The 16,932-nt window shown below is 42.9% G+C and overlaps 1 protein-coding gene across 2 annotated transcripts in view; it reads right to left on the bottom strand.

Annotated features, from left to right (window-relative positions):
* The window catches only part of SNCAIP (synuclein alpha interacting protein), a 140,353-nt gene extending 126,188 nt beyond the window's left edge, over positions 1-14,165 (bottom strand). For both annotated transcript variants that reach the window (XM_039848548.1, XM_039848549.1), the window contains exon 1: positions 14,060-14,165. The gene's annotated coding sequence lies outside the window, so the exon portion shown is untranslated. The remainder of the gene's footprint in view (positions 1-14,059) is intronic.
* Positions 14,166-16,932: the final 2,767 nt, after the last annotated feature.

Genomic DNA, 16,932 nt, shown 5'->3' with positions numbered 1-16,932 from the left:
GTCTGAAATTTCAACAACTATAACAAATTTATTATAAAATGGATAGAAATTATTAAATATTTTTTTCGAAGTGACCACTCCTTCTTCAGGAATTTGTTAGTTTTCATTCTTGACAGCTTAATGAGTCATAGACAATATGACTCTAAATATCAGAGAGTGGCCTATTTTTTTGTGACTAAACAACAAGAACTCTTAAGACAGAAGTCAGAAAAATGTATTATGTGCAAAAAATATACTATCCAAGCATCATAATGCTGGTCTCCTATTCAACTTTATTATAAATAAACAGATCTACCCTCCAGAACCTACAAGAAATTCAGTCCTAAGAATCAACTGCCTTGAAACTACCAAGAGGGTATAAAAGTGAAAATGCTTAGTCTCAGCCCTTACAGTAATTAAGTAAAGATGCTGAATTGTCCTTGATTCAACCCAATTATTATTTAGTGGTCAGGAATAGGGTTTATAACATGAGGCATACCCAATTTTATGTTTTAATTTACTAAATACTTTGATGTTGCAACTTTCTTTTACAGACATGTTGTGACTATACTCTGTACAAAGAAACAAAGTCAAAAATCTTTAATTCACTTTTCAGTTTTGCCGCTGAAGCATTGTGTGACTTTAGCCCTTGGCTTGTTTCATTTTTTCCATTTTTAACAACTGCAAAATAATAATTTTCTTCTCATCTATTTAAAATTTAAAAACAATGCTATAACAATACAGCAAACAATACTTTATAAAGAAAAAGCGATGATAATAATACTTAACTTTATTGAATACTTACTATGAGTCAATCATCTTATTAAATTCTACCTAAATCATGTCATTCTTACAATGACCTCTGAGACAGGTAATCGTTTGTGTCAGGTTCCCAGCAGGAGACAGGTAGCACATTCAAATGCAATCTGAGGGTAGTTTAATAAAGAGACCATTTGCAAAGGTATGGGCAGGGTCTAGAGAAACTACAAGAGATGGTGTGGTGAGCTAATAAGACTAAGGGGGAGAGTTATCAGTGTGAATTGTCTGGAGGACGGCATAGCTACCAGGATTCAGAGAAAGCAGCCTTAGGGAGATAGCTGCATGCCAGGAGCTGTCTGCCTACAGTAGCAGGAAGTGACCTGGTAAGGAGGGAACCCAAGGAATAAACAACTCTCTCTTCCTCCACCTGCTTGCTAACCTCCTGCTGACGCCTCCCACTGGCCAAACCCAACCAGAAGCCAGAGAACAAAGGAGCCTGCTGATCCAATCCAAACAGAGCAGGTGGAGAAAAGAAAAGAGTGGCTCTGAAAACCACTACTCCCATTTTATCCCAAGCATCCAAAACTTACCTTGCATAAATGAGGTAATTAATAAGTATTTGTGAGTGAAAGAACAAACAATATAAAAACATCAAACCGCCCAGAATCACACATAATAGAGACTCTGAGGTTCAAGTCCATTCTCATAATCAGTATGGTATTCTGTCTCCTACCCGCCATCTTTATCCCAAATCATTTATAAGCATGCTGTTGAGTGTCCTGGGAAACAGTGAAAATGATAGGAGATAATTAACACCTTCTCAAGAAGTTTGTAATCTGTGTGCCAGTTTTGTTATCTTACCTTTCCATCTTAAAATTGTCAAATCTCTAGATTCCCTTCTAGCATCAAAAATTCTATGAAAGCAGGTCTTAGGACTCTTACAATTTCATCACTTATTCCAACTAGCAGCTGAGCAGTGAAACCTTCTATCACATGGCATTTTGCCCACTTGTTTGGCAGTATCCTGTCTCAAAGGGATATTCTGAGTATGAATAACACAGGTAATATGATGCTATCTTTTGAGAAGAAAAGCCAAACCCTTAATCTCTGTTTAGTGCAATGGAGTTAGTCTTAGGTCTTATATTATTAGATTTACTTGCAAGACATGTTGAAGAATTCATTTATTAAACCAACAAATATTGATCATACAGTACATACATGAAACTGTGCTAGGTAAAATTGAGAAAATAGTTCTTACCAAAATCAACAGCTGGCTTTCTACAGGAAGGAGTCAACAGTTATCCAGAGGGAAGTTAAAAGTGCGTTAATTACCAAGAGCAGTCATGGGCATTATCCTGGAGTGCAGTCAGGATCCTGCCCCTCGGCAGCACCCTCCTCTAATTCTCGCCAGGCTGTTCTGAACTTGAATACAAGATAAAATCCTGTAATAAGCACAAGTCATCCCAACTTTGATGCTGTGCCTTGAGATAATCAAGTATTCTGTTATTTTCCATCTCTGAGGAAGGGCCTCTGCTTTGACATACCAACCTCATGTCCAGCCTCAAATAGATAATAGGAATTTGTCGTAGTAGGTTTTTTGTCAGTTCTGCTTTTGAGCTTGGATAGCCCACTCTTTCGTGTCAGAGCCTGACTGAAATAGCACATAGAAATCTTTAGTCTTTTTCAGGGACAAGGCAAGCAAGCTGGCATAGCTACTCTCTTTCATGCTGTGCAAGCATTAGCTTTGCATTTTTAAAAACTATTGTACGATGTGTCATGCAGTGAGGTTTGCCAAAGGGAGGGAAAGAGGGGGGGAAAAAAAAAAGAATAGCAGAGTTGATTTCCTACATGCCAGTTTTAATGATTTTGGAAAACCATCAACCTGGATCAAATTTATACTAATTTGACAGTTTCCCACCAATGGCAAGAATGTAAAACCATCAATTAGCCTCATGATAATGATACTTTAAAGAATAATCTATTTTCGTAATAATTCTAACAAATGGAAAAATTCATTTTATTAAAAACTCAAAGACCTGATGATGCTTATTTCATCCAAGAGCTCTAGGTAAAATCACACTTTCAATATCCTGCAAATGTTACTTAGGTATACACACCTGTGTCTTCTGTTGCCAACAAAAAACTGTGTGTGTGCAGGACTCATGCTGAATGAAATAAATTTACATATATTATTTATGAAACAGAAACAGAAGAAACAACCAGTACATTACTGAGAGAAGCTCGCATCCCTCCTCTTACCAAATCAATCTGTAACTTGCGAAGAGCTCTGCTATTTCCTAGCAACATGAGTAAACACTGTGCTATCCAGTGCCCAAGATTTATAACCGTGTTAATCTGCGAGTACTCAACTTAATTAAAGATTAGACTTTTAAATTGTATTTTTAGTGCACAACAGTACTGCTAAATTATGATGATCAGCGGCTAAGTATGCCTATGTCTGCAGAACTCGGGGAATGAAAATGAATCATTTATTTCCATCTTGATATGACTGCTCTTCTCTGAGGCGCTACTCTCCAAGTTCACGGGCCTTGAAGTTCATTGGAATTCTATGGTTAAAACACAGCTTGGAGACCTCATTTATGAAAATTCCTTTAAACCTTTCACCACTTTGACAAATCCAGTCCAAGTTCACTGAGCCAATTCAAAAGTAGCTCTCAGCCTTTTTATAGGTTTTCAATTACACCAACACAGCACACCAGAGCCACCGTCATGTTGGAAGAAGTATATTACAGTTACAAAGAGGCACAAGTTTTTTAAGAGACTCAGATGAAAGCAGCATTCCCAAAACTAGAGCCAAGAGATGCAAAGCTTTGCCTGTCTTGTACCATCTCTGACTTATTAAAGAGATCTATAAATTACTTATACATGGCAAGTGTTTAGTTATCTACTATATGATGTATGCCAAGATTTTTCTAACTTTTTAAACTCTGCAAAAATATTGGCAAGCTACCTTGCCCTCAAACCATTCCAAATAGATTTTTTGAGAAATTATTGAAAACATTTTCTAGACTTCATTCATTGTCCTCTTACACAGTGTGTGACAGTAGCATTTACTTTTCCCTGTATGCACTCTGAGAAACAAAAAAACCCCAAAGGTCAATGAGCTTTCGAGGTTGAAACTGGTAATCAATGACAAAATGGAGGTCAGGCCTAACTCCATTTTCTGTTTCAATGCGCTCTTTAAGTGGGCCTGAGGTAACCATACTCTTTTCTGAGATCAGACTCCCTTCCAAAGAAACATTTAAATGACTCAACAGATCAAACACTAATATTTCCTTCCATTTTCAAACTTTGAGTTTACTTGAATATGTGGTTAGTATGGTTTCATGGGAGTATCGATCTCTGAGACTTGGTTGCATGAATTATTTTAAGTGACATTTATCATTAAGGGTAAAGCAGACAAGGAAGCACATGCACATTGGTTGGTTAGAAGCATTTGCAAAATTTAAATACTGTATGTGTAAAGGCAAATTTGCTAAGGATATAAATCTCCCGTTCTCTTGGGGAGGGGGATAGTGATGACACTAAAACATTGGACACAGAGAAAGTACATCGTGATGACTCTAACGGCTCCCTGGCACAGGCTATTCCTTCCTTATATATTTAATGTTCTAGATGTCAGCTGGCCTTTTTTGTAATCTCAGAAGGCTTGTTCAGTGGATGAGTTTAGGTTTGGTGTTTGGTCTGTCTTGCTTTCTTGTTCTGTCATCCTGTTAAGGCCATTAGAATTTAACCTACTAGACTTCAGATAAGTTCTTCTAGTATTTGATATTAGAAGAGGTGAAACCTAAAGCTAAACAAGACCTGTAGAGGTTCAATACAATCATAGGCTAGACTATTCCTTTCCATTCCCACACCCTAAGAGTCCAGTTTCAGAGCCCAGACAGCCCTGTACACCACCACCGGCAGGGGCAATGGCAAAGGTATAAGTTAGGTCTGAGAGAGAGAGAGAGAGGCCGGGGTCACTGAGTCTGCCCTTGGGACTCCGAGGGTCTCCTCGGAGCCCAAGAGCAGTCCAGTGTGGCTAGTCTGAGTTAAGATTAAAATACATGACAAATTTCAAAGGGTTTGATAAAAAAGAATGCAAAAAAGCTGGTTAATGATTTTGTTTATATCAATTACATGGGGAAATGCTAACATTTTTGCTATATTGGGTTAAAAAATATATTATTAAAATTAATTTCACCTGTTTTACTTTTTTAAATGTGTCCCTTAAAAAATTACCTGTTTGGTTCACATTCATAGATTCTATGAGTATTTCTATCAGACAGTTCTGGTCTAAGTAGTCATAAGACAACAGCTGGGGAGGAAACCTGGGAGGCTGCCTTGGGGACAGATCAGCGAGTGAGAGAAGTGACCAGAAGGACAGAAGAGACCACGCTGCAGGGGAATCCATCAGGGGTTGTTGCAAAGAGGGAGCAGGGCTGGTGATGTACTTGCTTCCTGAAGAGTGCTTGCCTGCCAGATTCATCTGTAGCAGAAAGACCACGACTTAAAGGCCAAAAACAATGACAATAATTACACTGCAAATAAATCAGAAGCAGCCTGCGGTTTACAGTGAGCCATGCTCTGCCTGGGACCAGACCAACTAGTTAGCCCTGGCTTCACCCCACCTGTGGCCAGGCATTTGGTTACTCTGCCTTTTCAATTGCAAAGGGGGGACTGAGATGAACTGCTCTGTCTGTGTGTCCCCACCTTATTCTGTCAGCTAAATTTCTGGAAACCTGAAGTAAACACCCTGAGAGAGGGAGGAGATGGCTAGAGAAGTAGACAGGTTTGTGACTAGAGTTTTGAAGCTGCGAAGTAACAGAAACTCGCACAGAACGAATTCTTTCTATTTCCTTTTCCATAAAACATCTCTCATATTATTAGTTATTTGTTACTCCCTTTCTTGGCTAGATACAAGCTAGATGGAAGTGCCATAAGCTCAGGAACCACAATTGTACACTTACTGCTGTGACTACAGCTCCGATATGAAGGCTGGAGCATAGGAGGCCTCAAATAAATGTCTGTGGGTGGGTTCAAATTGACACTTCACAGTCGTTTTTGTTGTTATCTGTTGAGTTGAAGTTTCCAGCAGTGTGAACTGCACTTAGAAATGAGCCAGGAACTCACCTAGGGATGGTCAAGCAGTAGGGCTGGATCGCTCTAATGACATTATCTGCTCCACACGTGAAAGAGTTCTGGCAGGTGAAGGAGGACAATGAGCTGGAAACCTTCCAGAAGGCTCTTGCGGCAGAAGCAGTTCCTTGGCTGACTTTCAACAGGGAAGTTGACGACTGTGGGAAGTCAGGGCTAACAAAGGTTTGGAATTTCACTGGCACAGTTCTCATGCCCGGCTTGGGAAGATGAACGAGCATGGAGCATGGAGGCAGCCTGAGGTGGCAGTGATGCAGATTCGGGTTCTGCGTTTAGTTCCACTCCCACCACTTGGCAGCGGAGAGACTGAGAAAGTTCCTTCTCTGAACCTCACTCTCCACAGCTTAAAGCAGGGCTCGTAATGCCCCTCTTAGGGGGTCTGTTGGCTAGAATGTACTTTTCAAAAAAAGGACTGGCACATGGTGAACACTCACTAAATGGTTACATATGATACACAGTAAACACTCAACAACGGCTACATTTTTTCTGGATTACAGTTTTATACAAGGTTTAAAGCTGGCGTATAGTGCACCAAGAAATCCACAGGTGGGCTTCCGCAGATCCTGGAGATACCCTAAACTCATACAAAGTGGGGGGTGTGTGTATGTGTGTACTCATGCACATGTGTATGTGTATACTTTTTGCTCTAAGGAAAGAATCCATAGCTTTCATAAGAATCTCAAAAGGGTCTCAGACTGAAAGCAGGTTAAGCAGCATTGAGCTTCTGTGGCTTCCAAAGTGTTTAGCTCATTTTATGTATCTACAGAATAACTTTCTGAGTAATCCTCAGAACTAAGCCTTTCTCCGCCTGTTCAAGAGGCCTACCCCTTATACACTGCAGCAGAGCCTCTGTAAGAGGACTTTATTGTCTGGCAACGGCAGAATCACAGGAATCTCTAAGATAGAAATGCATCTTAATTTCAACGATAGTGCTGGAGCCCTTACCTCTTTATATACACCTTTTCCATAGCCTTTTCGACATAACTGATGGCCAAGGGAGGCAGCTAGAATGTTTTATTCTTACCAGGTGGTCACTTTATTTTAGGACACCAACAAAAAATCATAACAGATGAACTGGAAGAGCCCAGCCAAAGAGTGATTCTACTCAACAACCCAGATGGGCGCCTGGTGGTTCGACATTCTCTGAAAAGAGGAAGCTTGGTGGCAAGTGAGCCACTTCAACTCTTTAAATCATAGTCTCTTCATATGGAGAAAAAGAGTGATAGTGATAATATCTCCTTCCTGGGGCTGCTGTGAGAATTAAATAAGAAAATAATTGTAAGGCATCTGGTAAGCACCCAACATAGAATAAGCACTTCATAAATATTAACTAATTAATATCCTGTTTATGCTAGAGAAAACTTATTCCTCATCTCATCTCTGAGCCACAGATTCTAGCTTCGAGATTGACTTTGGGCCACTGACATTTTTCAGCTTCTTTCTTAAGGTAGCTCTTAGTAACTGAGAAGGAAAAGAGCACACCAACAGTTGTGAAAACTGTTGAGAGAGTCTCTGAGCAGCAACTTCAGAGAGAACCTATCATCATCTCTAACATTCTAAGGGACAAATGTGAGAATAAACCTTAAAAAAATCACCTTAATAACCTAAAGATTAATAATTTGGTATACATTTTTGTATTCATTCACTTAAAAATTATTGAGCATATATGATGGGGGAGGCGCAGGGATATACAAAGGAAAAAAACAGTGCAGCTCTCAAGACAGAGCAACAGGGGAGACAGACAAGTACACGCCCGCTGCACCACAGTGGCAGTCTGACACAGGGGCTGGGTAGGAGGTGGTGCCCAGCAAAAGCTTCAGGAAGGAGCAACACTTGGACTGAGTCTGGAAGGAGGAGCAGATGTTCACTAGGTCAAGAAAGGAGAAATATATTCCAGAGACAACAGCACATGCAAACGCAGGAAAATGAGAGAGAAAATGGAGCTTCTGGGGATCCTAATGTTATCCAGGTCAGCACAGCATGCGGCTAATGTGGGCAGCTAAGCAGCCTTTGCTGAACTCCTGCCCTCCTGTCCATTTACTGAGTCTACAGAAGGAGGCAGGGCATGCATCATAGGGATCCTTGGAATTCATGGTCAAGAGTTTGCACTTTTCCACCATGGTTATGATGTTCTGAACAGTCCTACCTATGATGTTCCATCTAGTTCTACCTATGAGGTTTTGAATGGAACATGTATCACCACACATAGTTGCAAGTTTTTTTCTTGTGATGAGAACTTTGAAGATCTACGTTCTTAGCAACTTGCAAATGTGCAGGACAGTATTAACTATAGTCACCATGCTGTAAATCACATCCCCACTGCTTATTTAATTCAAAACTGGAGGCTCGTGCCTTTTGACCATGGACTCATGATTCAATTTTTATCTATTTGTTCTTTAGAAAGAACTCTCAGGCACTGGTGAGGAGGATGACCTGGAAACAAAGAGACCACAGGCAGCCATTTTAGAGGCGACTGGTAAAGAGTGAAACAGGGAGGGTCTAAAATAAGAGAAGAAAAGAATAAGACTGAGAGATGCAGCAGAAGGCCCTGGTGATTGATTAGGTGGAAAAGGAAAGGGAAGAGGTCAGATCTGGATCATTCCCAGGTTTATGGCCTAGTAGTTTAGTGAGAGGATGATATATCCTCTAGGGAAGGCAGATGGAATAGTAGATTATCTGCTGTTTCTGCATGCATAGCATCCACTCTCTTTCAATATTTCCTTTTTAAAAGCCACCCATTCCCTGCTCTCAGGTCATTTGGTTTAGGAAGGTTTTGCTGACCATATTCCCATGTACCTCCTCCACCTCCCACCCACTCCTCACGCAGACCACCCTCCCATCCCCAAAGCCTCCAGACTGGGCACATCATCAAGGCCAGACCAACTGGCATATTCCAAACCTCTGGCCATAAAAACTGGTTCAGGCATGAGCACAGGATCAAAGTGGTCTAATTAGAGTTAATCCTGAATATTCTCTTTTCCTAAAGGGTTTAAGCCGAAGCTACTGGTGACCATTTTACCACCAAGAAGAAGAGAGGAAATCAGAAGTGGATGCTTCCTGAACTTCTCCAACACAGGAGCCCGGATACGCCCCTTCCTACTTGAGCAAGTACAGGCTTGGTTTCTGTGACTTGCTGCCAAGAGTCCTGACAAATACAAAAAGGAAAGACAATTGTGTTTCAAAAAAGAAAAAAAAAAGTACTTTTGTGAGTGGTGGATTATAAAAAACTACATTACTGTGATAATAGTAACTTAAAACATTTAAATCGACACAAGGCATTTAGAAACTTTATAGCAATTCTACTGTGAATAATGAAAAGCCAGGCCAGACTACCTTAGAAAATGTTACTGCACCAAATAATGGCACATTCGCTCATTAAGTTAACATTTATTGAATATCTTCAGAGTTCTTAGACTTGCACAATAGAAATTATAAAAGTGAATGCTTGGGTTTGAGCTGGTCCATCCAAGGCCCTTCCATAAAGAGCAGCTGTGTATGCTGTTCAGACTGTGTGACGTTACAGAGGCCAGGTGTTTCTGTCTGGCCCAAGCTGCACTTGATGGCAAGGACAACACCCGAATTTCAGACTGGCCATCTATAAAATAAGGCTAGTGAAGCAGCACCTCTACTGAGGCCTTAGGTGAAAAACCAGAACATGCTTGGAATTCCTTTCCCCTCTAATAAAACATCTACTGACATTTATGGAGGAGCCTGGGTGACACATTGTGCTGGGCCCTCTTTTCTTTCTTTACTCTCCCTCCATGTGAAAACCCTACCACTAGCATGGGTTTAACTGTTATTAAAGCACTTATGATTCTATGTAAATATGCATAAATTGCCACCTCTTACCCTGTCTGCTTCCCAGTGGCTAGGCCCAAAGAACTCTTCAAGTGTCCATCCCGAGAGGGTATTAGTTGGTTTTGCCACCATGTGTCAATTCCCTCTTCTGACAGTGGTGCGTCCATGTCCTATGAGGAAGCACCTACCTTCTCCCCATTTGTGTTGTCTTAGTGGGGCTATCAATCAATGCTTCTGGCTCAGCAGTGTGCATGCCACTCAAATTAGGCCAAAGGTGTTCTCTCTCTGGTACGCTAAGTCCAAGGGCAGAACACTCCAAGATCACACATCCAGCAGTGCCTCAGGAAAAAGAACAACAGTTCCTTCTCCCCAGCCCACCAGAGTAGTCCTGTTTCCAACCTGAGAGTGGTTCTTCGACTTCCCATTGACCCCAGAGTATCTTCCACCTTGATTTGTTTTCTGTTGCTTTACAACTAGAGAAACAACTATACACAATCCACTGCAGTTTAAACACTGAGCAATAGCTAACATTCATAGCATACTCTTCAGCTTATAAAGTACTTTCACATTCAATCTATCTCTTTTAATCAACCTTTCTGGAACTGAATTTTTCTCCTCCCCCCTAATAAATCACTATTGATTTCTCTATTTCTCACAACAGCACAATCATTCGTTCAGTCACTTAAGCTTTTTAAAATCGGAGAATGATTCTGACTCTAGGCTTTAGTAACCCCTATAATCAGTCACCTAATCCTAAATATGAGATCTCCCAGATCGATCCCTTCCTTCCCATTCTGTCTGCCTCCACCTTTGTCAGAGCCTTCCTCACCTCCCAACAATGCTCCGCTGACTCTTCCACCAGCTACCATCTCCAAACCATTCTGATGCCACTGGCAGAGGATATGGCTAAAACTGCATCACTCCTATTCTACCCATGGCTTACAGAACAAAGATTACAGGATAATGATTTATAGGGCAATTCCCTAACCTCAATTCTGGGCTGTCTACAAGCAGGCTTCACCTATCTCTTCTATTTCACAGTATGCTATTCCTCAGCAGAAAATGTTTACCAGAACAAGTGTCCTCAAACATATAATAGACTGTGAAAAAAAAAAAAGGGTAACAATTCTTTGCAGCTCTCTCTCATCACAAGTGGGATTCTTTCGATACCCGTTGAATCTGGAGTGATCTTGTGATTTGATTTGGCCAATGGGAGAGTAACAAATGCAATACAATAGAGGCTTAAAAATTGCTTTTGAATTGGGGTTTGCTCTGTTGCTGCTCTTGGAACACTGCTTGGCTGCCATGTAGACACCCAGGCTAGTTGGCTGAAGAATGGGAAGCATAAGTGCCAGTCACCTGTTAACCTGGCCGAGAGCCTAGCAACTGCCAGGCATAAGTGAGGCCATCCTAGATCATCCTGCCACTAGCCAACCCACCAGCAGACTGAAGATGCTTGAGGGAACCCAACCAACGCCGGCAGAAGAATCACCTAGCTAAAACCAGCCCACACTGCTGACCACATTATCATGGCCTATAGTAGTTAGTTTTAAGCAATGACATTTGGGGCGATTTGTTATGCAGCAAAGGATAACTGATGACACATCAAAGGATAACTGATGAAACAACTAAGCTGATTTGGTCACTTTCTTTTAGGGATCCCTTCAATTATAATTTTGTGTCTTAGGCACTCAATCTTCTTTCATGTTTTGTACCATTATTTAATTTTTTGTGTCCTATTTCCCCCCTTGTAAGTTCCTTATGAGGAGACAGTACATTTTATATTTTTAAATCCCATCTATGCACAAAGTAAATACATGATGACTATTTAGGAATTGATGAGTACTTTTCCAGGGCCCAGCCATAAATCATATCAATTAATATTCATCATTTCAACACATATTTTGATTACCGATTTTAAAAGCTTAAAAAAAGGCTGATAAGATGCAAACCATAAAATATAAAATCTAGTTATCTAACTACATAAAGTGCAAAATAATGCATAGCATATTAGTAACCATTTTATTAATCATTTTCAAAAATTACTTCTTGCAGTGAATCTGCATATCAATCAAAGGGCCACAAAGAGACAAGTATATAAGGGCAAAAGTTTAACAGAAGCAAATGTTTGATTTTCATCTGGATATTATTTTTCTCCCAAGACACATATTTCTCCTATGTGGTTTGCAACCCTAATCTGACAGACTTCCAAAAACAAGGCTTCTATTCTAAGGGCAACTCTCTTTTTGCTGTTCAATTAGATTTTGTATTTGTGTTTCTTATAATGGTGCACCTGCTCTTTGGGAGATTTCCTCATTTGACAAGAAATGCCTTAAATCTGGCAAGAAAATGGGCTCCCGGCCTTCTCTGATAATATCAAAGATCATTTGTTTGTATTAGATGTTTGTGTGGGTTTCCTCCTAAGAGCAGTACAGTACTGCTAAAATTTCTTCCAAAACAACAGTGCACACTAAGTTTCTTGGCCTCTTTCTTGTATTTCCACTGTACATCTGTATCAGAACAACTGCCCGAAATTAGCTAAGCTGTAACATAGTAGACAGAACAATTAATTTGATTTAGTCACTACCGTTTGGACATTAACACATGGTAAATGTCAAAATAAATGCGGCATTTCAAATCTACTACCATGTAACCTTTCCTCATGGAATGCTTGCTTGGGAGAAAATGAAGTTTATATTCAAAATTACACCCCTTATTTTTTATATTTTATTTCTAACTGGGATGTACAAAGATCCCGAAGAGAAGCATCATCTTCTTTTTTAATCAAGACCTGGGTGCTCCTACACATTTGATCATGGGCAATCTTCAGTTAATACCGCCTTTGGGAGAGACTTCTGTGATCGGTACCAAAAATATCGCACCTTTTTCAAATAGTTTTATGAACACCTTTATGATGTCTCCATGCACTAACCATGCTGAATGTAATTTAACGTTGAGATGCATCAGAAATACCCAATAGACATTCTCTCCCAGAGAACACATTGGCATACTGCTTTCCTACACCTTGTTCTCTTTGCCTTTTTAAATTTAAATATGTACATATGAACTACAGATTTCAACCCATTCCCAAATGGGATGCCTGCTCCACAATGAAATAGGGTTTTGCCTTCCTGCAGATTCAGCAAGGAAAGTGGTGCTTGGAAATTACGTGTTTAGAGTGACACCTTGGAGAATTGACAGACTCTGCACACATGTAATCCTCATAAACCTCCCCAGACAGCCTTTATTTCATTTTGCAAACTGCACTCTGGCCGGGCTCCACAGCACGTGGTGTGTGGTGAGACTGTCCTGCAGTGGTTCTCCCTTCCTCCAGGCTCTTTGATGGGCACTTGTCAGTAACAGCCAAGAGGACTGGGGCCCAGCCACCAGCAAGTGAAAAATGGACCCGACAGTAAGCTTCCTTAATTAACTTTCCCAAGGAAAGCAATGTTCCCACAGGGGGAAAAAAAAAAAACAAAACCAAAAACACGTTTTCCCCCTCCTAGCGGTCTACTGAAAATGAGCAACAATGCTGTTGCCTTTTTGTTTCCTAAAGACTTTTTTCTCTGCGAGCAGTAGCGTGTTCCTCAAAGAATGCTAGTATTTCCTGTGGAAACTGTATGGCTGCCAGTAATGGCTCATAATTTTCCCTCTTTTCTTTTCGTAAAAATGTAATAAACAAGACGTGGCATTTGACAATAGCCAAAATACCCATTCACCTCACTTACCACCTGCAGATGAAAGTGATTTACAAGGGAAGGCCAAGAGAGAAACATTACAGGCTGAAATTGACACGGACCAGCCCCGGACGCAGGACAGCATCGGCGGGAGGCGGTCGGAGCCCGGGATGGACGGGGCAGCCAGGCAGCCGCGGTGCTGATGAGCGAAGGGCTCCCCCTGGGCGACAACAACCCTAGGTGTCCCTCTTCGGCGTTTATTACTGTGGTTAATACTGTTGCTATTACTGTTATTTCACCCTGCGTTATCTCGGCTCTCAGGAGCCGCGGACCTGCCCATCCTCGCCTCCGATACGGTCCGAGGTAGCAGCAAGAATAAGGAGCACACGAAACGGGCAAATGGGAAGAACAATCCTTTGGAAACCGAGGCGGGGGCTGTTTCTCCCTTCGCGGGAGCGAAGCCGCCGCCGCCGCCGTTACTATAGAGACCTGCCCGCAAACCGTTTCCACAGAGGCGCAGCCGCTGCCGGAGCAGCCCGGACTCGCGGCACAAAGGGGGCGCGGGGGTTGGTGGAGCAGGGGCGACACCGCCGAGGTCGCCGGCTGCAAACTTGGAAAGGCTCGGCCGTCCGCGCCGCCGCCCCCCTGCCGCCTTCCTGCGGCGCCCGCCCTGGACTTGGACTCACCGAGGGCGCCCAGCGCTCCGGCAGCTCCCGAGCGCGGACCGACGGACGGACGGACGGACGGACGGACGGCGGCGGCGGGAGCAGGAACAGCCGCAGCAGGAGCCGGCGAGCGGCGGAGGCGCTGCCGCGGCCCCGCTACGTCACAATGCGGCCGAGCCGGCGGCGCCGCTCCCCGGGTCCCCCAACGGGCGCGCGCGGGCGGGGGCAGCCCGGGGGCGCCGGGCCCCGAGCCCCGAGCCGGCGCCGAGGAACGCGGAGCGCAGCGCTGGGCACGGGCGCGCGGCCGCCTCTGCCCCGGCTGCTGCAGCCGCCGCGCCCTCCAGCTGCCGCGCGCCGGGCGCCCGCTCCCGGCCGGCGAGCCCTGCTCGGCCTGACTGACAGCGCCCCTCCCGCCTCCCGCCCCCCGCCCCCCGCCCCGCCGGCGCCCCCGGCCCGGCCCACGCCCCTCCCTGGTCGCTTCCTCACCCCGAACACCTCCGACCGCCCGCCCGCGCTGATGTAACCTGTTCTTTCTTCTGTACCTTTCGCTCGTTTACCTCAGCTGCTGGCGTCTCTCGGCTGGCTTTTCCTCCCTCCTGCTTTTCCTTCCTCGCTCTCCTCGCCCCATCCTCCCCCACCCCTCTTCGCGGCCTCTCCCCCTGGAAATGAAATCGCCCCTCACCGTGATCCGTGCGTCAATCGCTGCCACCTCATTGGTCCCTAAACCATTCCAAGGTTCCAGTCGAAACCGGGAAGAGAGACTGGAAAAGGGGGGAAACGGAATGTGGGCACTGTCCTGGGAAACTGCTGTGTTTCAGAAGCTTCTGCGGAGTATTTTGCCTTGGCACGGAGTCTTCACCACCCCCCGCCCCCCGGGCTCGCCCACTCCCGAGGACTTCGCCAAGGAGTGAAGGGCAAGGGGGTTCTGCCAGGAAGGTTTTGTGCTCAAGTGTGGGTGGTGGATGAAGGAGACTTTGGCCTGAAATAGTGGCTTTTTAATTCAACAACGTTTAAAACACCAACGGCCCTACAGTATATTTACTTTTAGCGTCTTTTTCTTAATTGGGGCGGGGGCGAGGAGGAGTGCTGCTGAATGAGGCGTCAGCTGGGCAGCAGTGATGACTACCTCTTTCCTTCCTTATTTCCGAAATGAGTTCAGGGAGAGTGGAAGCATTTATGGTAACATTGGCTCATGATCATCTCGCTTTTGCCCTTTGGAAAGCTTTAAATGGTTTTTAAGAAATCTCTTTCCCTGGAGACATGACTTGGAGAAGTTCACTCAGCAAAGCCATTGAGGGCCACACACTTGCTCCAGGATGTGGCTGCTTGCCTGATGTTGCCCCAGAGAAAAATGTGAGGAAGCAAGTTCTGGTCCTCTGTTTAGGGGCATCCTCCTCCTCTTGCCTGTTCCAGATGACAAGAGTGGCACCACAACCCTGGGAAACTCAGCACTATTTGGGTTAGTGAAAATGGGGATGTTATCATGTGTGAGCCTGACATTGAAAACATGTTACGGATTAAAAAGAAGAACCTGGTTGTTTAAAAATTAAGGTTCCCTGGATGAGTGGTGTAATATATTTGCACGGCAGGCAGTTCCTGGAATCCACGGGTTGCTCCTTGGCATTTCAGGAAACAGGCAGTTGTACTATTAGGAGGACATGGCAGGGGCCATTCTTTTCTTGAACCTATTTGGACAAGTACAATACTCACTAGAATTAGGAGTACCTGGAAGGACAGCAGAAGATATTCACATGCTTTAATTCTACTTCCTATTGAGAAACTGACTTTCTCCATTTTTTTTTTGACCTAAAGAGCCAAGAGTATGTTTTGCTGTGTTGTGATTTTTCATGTATAAAATTTTAAGTGCTTACAAGGAAAGCGGCTTCACAATTTAAAAAATACACATTATCCTTAAGTAAATATAAAATCAGATGACATCATGTGGCACTAAAAATACTTGAAAATATTGGGTTTAATTTGTTCACATCTGGTTAAAATAAAAATGCTTTTTATTTATTTATTTATTTTTGCCTAGCATAAACTCTGAGAAAAGCACATCTTGCTTCCATCCGATAGATACGGATAGTATTGATGTCACCCTTGGCATGTTGTATAGGCAACATACTTTCATTTCCATCTTCTTAAATATTTTGACAGCCTCCTTTTTAAAAATCAAATTTTAATTTATTGAGGGAGTAACTTATTGAATTATAAATGGATGTCTCCTTCCAACTGCCCTAAACATAGGCTAGCTCTAACAATGAACCAGGTGTTAACTCAATTTAAATGATTCAACGAGGGGCTCAACTATATTACATGTACAGAAAATGAGTTGTCCCAAGAAAGAAAGTTCTGTTTCTGCATGGCCACAGGAATAGCATGCCATAGTGTAAAAGAGCAGTCTCTGAGATGTTTCAGATATTTTCCCCTGTTTTTTATAGTTCTTTTGTTATGGCTGATTCTGTTTCTAACATGTTTTTGATTACATATTTATCATTGTTTCCATGAGATTATTTTTACACTGTTATTTAAATGCTTATACCACTCTCCTGCATAGGCTGTGAGTTTGTTTTTGCTTGGACTGTTTGTTGGTTTGCTTCTCCTGTGCAAAGTCTTGCCAAATCCTAAACCACAAATTGATTTCCCAAAGTGTGGAAATAGTGAAGTAGTTGGGTTGAAACAGAGCTGCTAGATTTTAGGTTGGATGGCAAGAAAGCCAGCTTCCTCAACATACTGTTGACATTTTACCAAGCTGAAAAGCTGCTCTACCTAGTCCTTCAGTTGCTTCTTAATACCAACCAGTCTCTCATACTCAGTTTTCTAATCAAGCAGCTGCCTCTATAGGCTACTTAGTACCAATGGAACAAATGGCTTAGCAGCCACAGCCATGGAAC

Source organism: Pteropus medius, unplaced genomic scaffold (assembly GCF_902729225.1).
Source record: "Pteropus medius unplaced genomic scaffold, Ma_sr-lr_union100, whole genome shotgun sequence".
NCBI classification, from domain to species: Eukaryota; Metazoa; Chordata; class Mammalia; order Chiroptera; family Pteropodidae; genus Pteropus; species Pteropus medius.
Note: the sequence above shows the minus strand (reverse complement) of the source record. Positions and strands in the feature narration are given on the sequence as shown.